We start from the raw sequence: 9,686 nt of genomic DNA on the forward strand, positions 1-9,686 counted from the left end.
CACATAGGAATGTTTCTTATGCATAAAACCCATCAGTGGTATCAGAGCCAGGTTGGTTTCAGTTGTATGTGATGCTTAACTGCCTTATTTGCTGAGAAAACGATTTTTGGTCCCTGCCCGACTCAACTCGGCGAGTCACTACCTGGACTCGGCGAGTTGGCCCCTACTCGGCGAGTCCAGGCCTGACTCGGCGAGTCAGTTCGTCAGAATTAGGGTTTTTCGGGTTTTTGGCTGCTGTTTTGACTTGGACTTGATGCTTAATTGTTTTATGAAATTAAAATCCGAATTTTATCTATATTAAGTGTTTATCCTTGCCAAAAGAATAGATAATTTCAAATCTTTTTAAATATTAGTTATTCATGTGATAAATATGGATTATTTAAAAAAATTATTTGGTAATTATCTAATGACTAAAATTAAGACTAGGTCAAATATATACAATTATGAAATTAATTGGTTAATTTGAATTATTTGTTATTTGATCCCTTATGTTTTGAAAAGTTCAAAACTTGCCCTCAAGTTTTGAAATTTGAATTTTGTAATTAAAAGTTTAATTTTGAATAATTTAAATTTCAAACCCTTAGAATTTTACAAGTTTAAAATTCAACCCTATACTATTATATATTACAAGCTTGATTAATAATATATATATATATATATATATATATATATATATGTATAACTTAAATGCTAGTCTTACCGTTAGTAGGCCTCATTCACGAAGTCGGTCTATAAGGTGAGTATAAGGTTGCTGCCTATAAAATGGCGCTTAATGGGTGTACACTCACACCTACCGCTTGCTTGACTGGTGGAGGGTCGTTAGCCGAACGGGTAGGATAGGGCAACCCTCTACTCATTAAAAGTATAATGTTGAATATAAAGTAACTACATGTTTTTTTTTGCAAATTCCCATTCCTAGTTACTTTAGGGTAAAATGTGAAAATGATGCTAATCCATGGAGTTACACTTTGTACCCTTGTCAAACGTTGATGGAGCGCGTGTGGTTAACCGGCACATCAATTTGGGGATGACATAGGTAGCGAAGGGTGACTTGATGTTTGTCATAGATCAATGGAGCGTGTGTGGTTTACCGGCACATTGATTAGGTGATAATGACATTGAGTGCACCACGTTAATTCGCATGGTTATTCACAAATTTGTTTGCGATCCTCGGCATCCCAGTCGCAAATTTGAAATGCATATCGAGATTTAAACATGCCATTGAAAATTTCAATGAATCTCAAAGATCTAGGAGTTTTCAATACATTTAAAACCTAAATTGCTTTTTCGTTTTTCATGCTGAGAATTAGTGAATCGTCATTCACTTACCTTCAAATTATTTACTTTTAGAGTACGGCATCCCTTTCTAAGTTGTAAATAATGTTGTTGGATCCTAGCCCTAATTTCTCATTTGGGTGTTTAATTAGGGATTCAATTCTAATCAAACTTTGTTCCTTTCTTTTTCAGATGTCTGCTAACAACAACAACAACAACGCTTCTGGGTCATTCTCGTTGATGAACTTGTGTCAGAAAGTGACATTTGATGGTTCAAACTTCAACGAGTGGATGAGGTACATTCACATGATCACACGCTACGAGGACAAAGAGTATGTCCTCGATGAGAAGCTTGAGAAGATCATCCCAGATGTTGCTACTCCTGAGGAATTGGCCGCCTTTGAGGCCCACGAGCGTGATGCCACGAAAGTTCACTGCATCATGCTAGCCACCATGAACCTCGAACTCCAAAAGTCCTATGAGGACATGTATCCATATGAAATGCATCAGGATTTGCTGGACAGGTATCACCAGAGCGCGAGGCAAGAGCGTTATGAGATCATTACTAACATGATCACCGCTAAGATGGGGAGTGGAGAATCCCTAACCTCTCATTTGCAGAAAATGCAGAGGTATGTTGATCGTCTTCTCAAACTTAATGTTAAGTTTGATGAGGATTTGGCTATCGACATAATCCTCCACTCCTTGCCCTCATGCTACAATCAGTTTAGGATGACCTACCATATGAACAAAGAGGAGGTCTCCTTGAGCAAGCTCCAAGGACTTTTGAGGACTGCTGAGAGCAACCTCAAAGACAAATCCGTTGCACCGTCCCCTGCTGTGGCCGCTCCTGTGATGGCAATAGGTCAAGGAAAGGGCAAAAAGAGGAAGGCTCCATGTAAGAGCCACCATAAGGGGAAACCCCGTGATGGTTCGTCCTCAAGTGGGACCAAAGCTGGCTCCGTTAAACCCTCTTCCGATCCTAAAGAAGCAGAGTGCTTCTATTGCCACCAAAAGGGCCACTAGAAGCGAAGCTGCCCTCAATATCTGCAGGACATAAGAGATGGGAAGATCAAGCCCACATTTGTAGGTATGTATTCTATTAAATCTAATAACTCATCATTTGCTACTTCATGGGTTCTTGATACAGGATGTGGTTACCACATTTGTTCTGATTTGCAGGGCCTCAAAAGAAGTAGGGAGATGGAGCATGGGAAGATGAACCTGATTATGGGAAACAGAAGATCTTCGCCTGTGACCAAAGTCGGTGTTTATTCTTTAGTGTTGAGTAATGGGTTAGGAATAGATTTAGAGAATTGCTGTTATTTGCCAGATATGGCAAGAAACATTATTTCTTTTCACGGGTTGTTTAGACAAGGTTTCAGATATTCGTTTGATAATAATAATGGTTCTATTAATGTTTATTTGAATGGTGTCTTTTATTTCAATGCATTACCTTGTAATGGGATTTATGAATCTGTGATGATTGTTGATAATTTTGGAAATAATGTTTTGAATATTGATTCGTCTACTAGTGTAGACAAAGCACACTTGTGGCATTGTCGCCTTGGCCATGTCAACAAGAAACGCATAGCCCAACTCCAAAAGAATGGAGTGTTGGAGTCATTCGACCTTAGGGACGATGACACGTGTGAGTCTTGTTTACTTGGGAAGATGACCAAGTCACCCTTTACTGGCACTTGTGAAAGGGGTGAGGGTTTATTGGATCTCATACACACCGATGTGTGTGGACCCTTTAGATCCACCACAAGGGATGCTTGCCGCTTCTACGTGACTTTTACAGATAATTATAGTAGATATGGATATATCTACTTGATCAAGCAAAAGTCGGAAACCTTTGAAAAGTTCAAAGAGTTTAAGAATGAAGTGGAGAATCAGCTGGGCAGGAAAATCAAGATGCTTCGGTCAGACCGAGGAGGAGAGTACCTAAGTCTTGAGTTTCACGACTATCTAAAGGAATGCGGAATCGTTTCGCAATTGACGCCTCCGAGAACGCCACAATTGAATGGTGTGGCTGAGAGACGTAATCGGACCTTGTTGGACATGGTTCGTTCTATGATGAGTCGGACTTCGTTACCAATAGCTTTCTGGGGGTATGCCTTAGAGACTGCCGCCCACATACTTAACTTAGTTCCCACCAAGAAGGTTTCCAAGACTCCTCACGAGATGTGGACAGGGAAGGCTCCCTCGTTGGCACATATCAAGGTTTGGGGTTGCGAGGCTTTCGTAAGACGAGAGACTCACGACAAACTAGAACCTCGTAGTGAGAAGTGTTATTTCATTGGCTATCCGCAGAAGTCTTTTGGCTACCTTTTCTATAGACCGAGTGACAATGTTGTCTTCGTTGCTAGAAGAGGGGTTTTCCGAGAAAGGGAATTAATAAGCCAAGAAGACAGTGGGAGGCAAATTGAACTTGAAGAGATTCAATATCAAAGCGATGAAGGAACCTCGGACACTGGCACTCAACTTGAGGAGGAAACTCCTGTTGAACCTATTGACGAGTCCCTACCTCTTCGACGTTCCACTAAGACTAGTGTTCCACCCCAGTTTTATGGTTTTCATATTACTACTGAAGGGGATACATTTATTAGTGATAGTACACTAGTAAATTTGGATGAACCTAGCAGCTATAAGGAAGCCATGGCAGGCCCAGAGTCTGCAAAATGGAAAGAGGCTATGGACAGCGAGATTCAGTCCATGTACGACAACCAAGTTTGGAATTTGGTTGATAATGTACCGGGTCGTAAGACAGTCGGGTGCAAGTGGATCTTCAAGAAGAAGACGGACATGGATGGGAAAGTGCATACTTATAAAGCGCGATTGGTTGCGAAGGGCTTTACTCAAACTCCCGGAGTTGACTATGATGAGACCTTCTCGCCAGTTGCGAAGATAAAGTCTATTAGGGTGATGCTTGCCATAGCTGCGTTTCATGATTATGAAATATGGCAGATGGACGTGAAAACCGCTTTCCTTAATGGAAAGTTGGCTGAGGATGTCTACATGAATCAGCCAGAGGGTTTTGTCGATGCGAAGCATCCAAATAGAGTATGCAAGCTTGAGAAATCCATCTATGGATTGAAACAAGCATCTCGCAGGTGGAATCTTTGTTTTGACGAGAAGGTTAAAGAGTTTGGCTTTCTTCGAAGCGAAGATGAATCTTGTGTGTATGTCAAAGCCAGTGGGAGTATAGTAAGCTTCCTCGTATTGTATGTCGACGACATACTACTCATAGGAAACGATATCCCAACCTTACAGGAGGTCAAGTCCTGGCTTGGGAAATGTTTCGCTATGAAGGACCTCGGAGAGGCTGCTTATATTCTGGGAATAAGAATAGTTAGAAATAGGGAAAAGAGACTGATAGGACTCAGTCAGGATACATACTTGGAAAAGGTACTAAAGCGTTTTAGTATGGAAAATTCCAAGAAAGGGGAGTTGTCAATCCAAAGCAATACCAAGCTGAGTAAGACTCAGAGCCCGAGTACAGAGACAGAGATAGTTGATATGAGCCGAGTACCTTACGCTTCCGCAGTAGGCTCTATCATGTACGCTATGACTTGTACTCGCCCTGATGTGGCCTTCGCCTTGAGCATGGTCAGCAGATATCAAGGAAACCCTGGTAGAGCACATTGGATTGCAGTTAAGAATATTCTTAAGTACCTTCGGAGGACCAAGGAATGGTTTCTAGTCCTCGGTGGGAGTGATGACTTAAGGGTACGAGGGTACAGTGACGCTAGTTTTCAAACGGATCGGGATAACTTCCGATCGCAGTCAGGCTGGGTCTTTACCCTAAATGGAGGAGCAGTGACTTGGAAAAGTTCCAAGCAAGAGACCGTAGCTGATTCAACGTGCGAATCAGAGTATATTGCGGCGAGCGAAGCGTCAAAGGAGGCTATATGGTTGAAGAACTTCATTGGAGACCTTGGAGTTGTGCCATCCATAAAAGAGTCGATGGAAATTTTCTGTGATAATGAAGGTGCGGTTGCCTTGACCAAGGAACCGAGAGATCATGGCAGATCTCGACATATTGACAGAAAATACCATTTTATCAGACATCGGGTAGAAGAGGGACTCCTCGTTGTGAAGAGGGTATCATCAGAAGAGAACCCAGCAGATCCCCTTACGAAGGGACTGAGTAGGGTCAAACACTTGCAGCACGCTAAGAGCATTGGGCTGAAGGATGATATAAGTTTGGATTAGATCAGAAATGTGTAATAGATAGTTTGTACTTGACATTTGATGAATAAATGAAATTGTATTATTTATGAGTAAAGTTACTATCTTATGTTGGTTATTTATCTATTGTTTCCAATTTTGCATGTTTTGACTTCCTGAATGATATGATTATTCAAAAAGGTCCACAGTCGGTCATATTTTGGAAGTAGATATGAATTAAGACTGTCATGAATTGTTTGTAGATTGTCTGAAAGGTTTTGGACATAGCAAAGGTTTGCTGCAAAGTTCATGAGTGCTTGTGAATATGAGTTGAGCATTGGATTAAACCCGAGTTTGCTGTATCACTTAGTGGTGTTTTATCTTAAGTGATCGCAAAGTGATAACATCATATAGTCTTAAAACTTAGAGATATGGTTGTTGTTTACTGGTTGGTTATACATTGATAATGTGTAAACGCATCAGTATCTTGATGTTATAAAACACATTATTGTGTGTGATCCATTAGCAAATGATAGATGCATATGAGTCGAAGTTGATCTGTTCCTTTTATTTTATGAGGATAAAAGTGATATATATTGGCCACTTGATGATTTGGTTTGACTTATGTGCCGGGCCCGGTCAGAATGAAGTTGATGTGTTCAACTAAATTTTATGTCAAACAAATCAGAAATCAAGGAACTACTGCTGGACAATAAGCATTGTCAGCATAATATCCAGAACAGAGGATTATACGATCCCTTATCTAAAGGACAAGTTGATCAGAGTTGACAGCGAAGTATAAGAGCTACGATTGCTAATCGGATTCTGAAGTCATATGTGAGATATAGTTACTAGACTTATCCAAGTGGGAGACTGTTGGAATAGTGTCTAAGCCTGTAACTATATTTGGTATGTACTTGACCCGATTGTGCATGGTCCTTTTGGGTTGCCTTCTCCATAGCAACTTGACAAGGTAATTTAAGGAGAAAGAGAGAGTGTTATGATTTATTAATATATTATAAGAATAATATATTAAAGGAGAAATCATATTTATTTAATTAGTATTGGTCATAAATTAATTAAGAATTAATTTAGTGGTCAAAAGGGATTAATTGAATAAAGGGGTATAAACTGTCAAATGTGTGATAGTTGAGTTTTAGGTTAAGGAAACCTAATGGGCTTAAGGGGGAACGAAATTATGATGGGTAACCATCATATTTTCGTCCAAGAGCCTTATTCCAGAAGGTTCCATGGGCTGCTTTGTGGTTAAGTTGTCCATTAGGGTTTAGAGTGATACCCTAGTAATCTGTAACTATAAATATGACCCCTAGGGCATGAATTCGGCTACCACTTGATTCCAAGAGTATCCTAGGCCGAATTCTAGCCTCCCTCTTCCTCTCTCATATTGCCTTCTTGCTTGTGGGGTTTGTGAACCATTAGAGGAGTTGCATTTGTGACTCTAGGCTCAAAAGAAGAAGATATACAAGATCTAAGCCAACAATTGAAGAGGTAAACATCTAGATCTGATTCTATATGTTAGTTATGTTGTTTATATGCTAGATTAGGGTTTGTAAGTCTTGGAATCAAAGCATGTTCAATAGTGAAACCTAGATCCAAGCATTAGGGTTTGTATGAGCACATAGGAATGTTTCTTATGCATAAAACCCATCATATATGTCTATAGTTAAGTGGTTATGCTTATGTTATGTGTACTAGTAGTTATGATTATATGTATGTCGAGCTTTGGTCGATGTCGGGCAGTGCTCGATGTAGCAGGGCGGGGCCCAATGTATGTTATATGTGATTATGTGTATGGTATGTGGTAGTTTGAGGAGACTCACTGAGCTTCGTGCTTACAGTTTTCAGTTTTGGTTTCAGGTACTTCCGTTAGTAAGGGGAAAAGATCGAGATGAGTGCATGGCACACACCATAGTTTTTAGCCTGGGAGGATTCACTCTGATATTTTGATTTTTCATTTCGATAGAGTGTTTCGACATAATATTCCGAGATATTACACTTTTATTTTATGATATGATTGGGTTACTATGGTTTTGTTATAAATAAAAATGAAAATTTTGGGCCGTGTTTTTGGGATGTTTCAATTTGGTATCAGAGCCTTGGTTTGAGGGATTCGGGCACACTCTTGAGTGTGTTTGAACTCAAACTAAGCATTTGGTATGAGAATTTTCAAAAGAAAATCATTTTTATAAAAAGAATTTTGAAAAGAGAAAAAGGGTGTGGTACATGCAATCAGCCGAGCTCAAGTAAGTACTCCGAAATTACCCATACAAGTTTATGTTATGACATGTTTATGAGACCTACATGCTAGATTATGTCACACCCCAAAACCGGAACGACGGAAACGTTCGGGGGTGGAGGACGTCAAGTATAGTATCGCAAAAATTGCATAATAGTAATCAAATCAAACACAACCATTACATTGATAAAATATAGTATTTACATCTGTTCATAACATAGTTTGTATGACATCAAAAGTGTATAACAAAATGTATAAAAGACGTCACTCTATAAAGCTCCGTCTTCTCAAAATATGCGGGTATACCTGTCTATTGGTTCCCTGAGAATACAAGTGATTTTGAAAGTGTATCAACATTTAAGTTGGTGAGTTCATAAGCATGTTTTTGTGATGAAAAGCTTGTCTTTGCTCTTTGAAATCATTAGTATGTTCCTCCAGAAAATCCAATATTTTCTTAGTAAATGAGTTGTAGCCTTAGACCTTAAGTCCAAAATGTATGTTATTACTATACTCTGTAGTAGTGTATGTAGTCTTATTAGTGAATAAAACCATATAATGTATGTGTTCCCCTAAACTGTATGTAGTACTAGTGTACTCTATACTCGGAAAATAGTGTATCGTAGTAGTGTTTGTTATGAAACCTTTGTATGAATAACCTGGATACCACCAGTAGTAATGTATAGTAATGTACTTTTTGTATGAAAAACCTTTTTATGTATGCCTGAATACTATCAATTGTAATGTATAGTGTATTATAGTTTCATTTATTTTATATAAAGCAATTGAAGTAGCGTTAATCCCGTACACAAATGTTTTAGGTAATACTATTGTGAGTTTCATATAACCATGCTAAACTGACTAGTGGCCTCTACGACGTTCTTCAGGCGTCAGAATATTATGACATTTGTCACCCCAGGCCTGTCGGCCTAACTGTAGCTAACAATTCAGGCGCGGGGTTGTCAATCACGTATAGATCTATATACAAAGCCACGTTCTCCCTCCAAGAGACGTTGGTTATATTGTATAGGACTTAGACCTGTACCCTGAGTGGTACAATTGAAGTAGTGTCTCACAACCTTGTATTTACTAGTTTACGCATAGTGTAGTAGTGTTCTCTTGTACTTGAAACTGTATGTATTTCCTTGTAGTAATGTACTTTGTAATGTAAAATAATTATACTTAAATAATTATTTAGTAGTGTATCCTTGAATCAATGTATTAGAGTAGTGTTCCATAAACTATACCAACTATAGTTTATATCCTTGTTTTTGAATAGTGTTCTTGAATTTGTAATATAGAGTAATGTTTCCCAAACTATACCTATTATAGTTTGAATGTATGTTCTTGTATCGGTTCTTGTACTTAGTAAAATAATGTAGTAGTTCACAAACTATGTCAATTATAGCTTAAATGTATTGTTCTATAACGTACTGAAAACCTTTGCAATTTAACTGTGTATATGAAGTAGTAGTAAGCGATTCGTGAATAGTACCCTTTTGTTGGACATGTTACAAAAGGGTTTAAAATATCTTTTCATAAATGGTAGTGATAAATCAGTTTGAATCAATTGCCAAAAAGGCTTTAAAAATCGTTTGAATATTAACACGAGAGTCCCTGTGTTTTACTTGTATTCCCTGTTGGATTAGGTGTCTAAGCCCATAACTATTTTTGGTATGTACTTGATTTGATTATGAGCATGGTTCTTTTGGGTTGCCTTCACTCATGCAACTTGATAGGATGACAAGAGGAGAGAGAGTAGAATTTATTATATGAATAATAAATTCGTACTCAAAATGGTTTTATTAATATATTACAAGATTAATATATAATTTGGCAATCATATTATTTAATTAGTATTGATCAGAAAATAATTTGGAATTAATTTGGTAATCAAAAGAAACTGATTAAATAATTAGGGACTGATATTGCAAATCATTAATAGTTTCAATTGGGCAAATGGATCACTTTGGAATAAGGTTGG

The sequence above is a fragment of the Lactuca serriola genome, chromosome 5, assembly GCF_051521515.1.
Source record: "Lactuca serriola cultivar US96UC23 chromosome 5, Lser_US96UC23_V15, whole genome shotgun sequence".
NCBI lineage: Eukaryota > Viridiplantae > Streptophyta > Magnoliopsida > Asterales > Asteraceae > Lactuca > Lactuca serriola.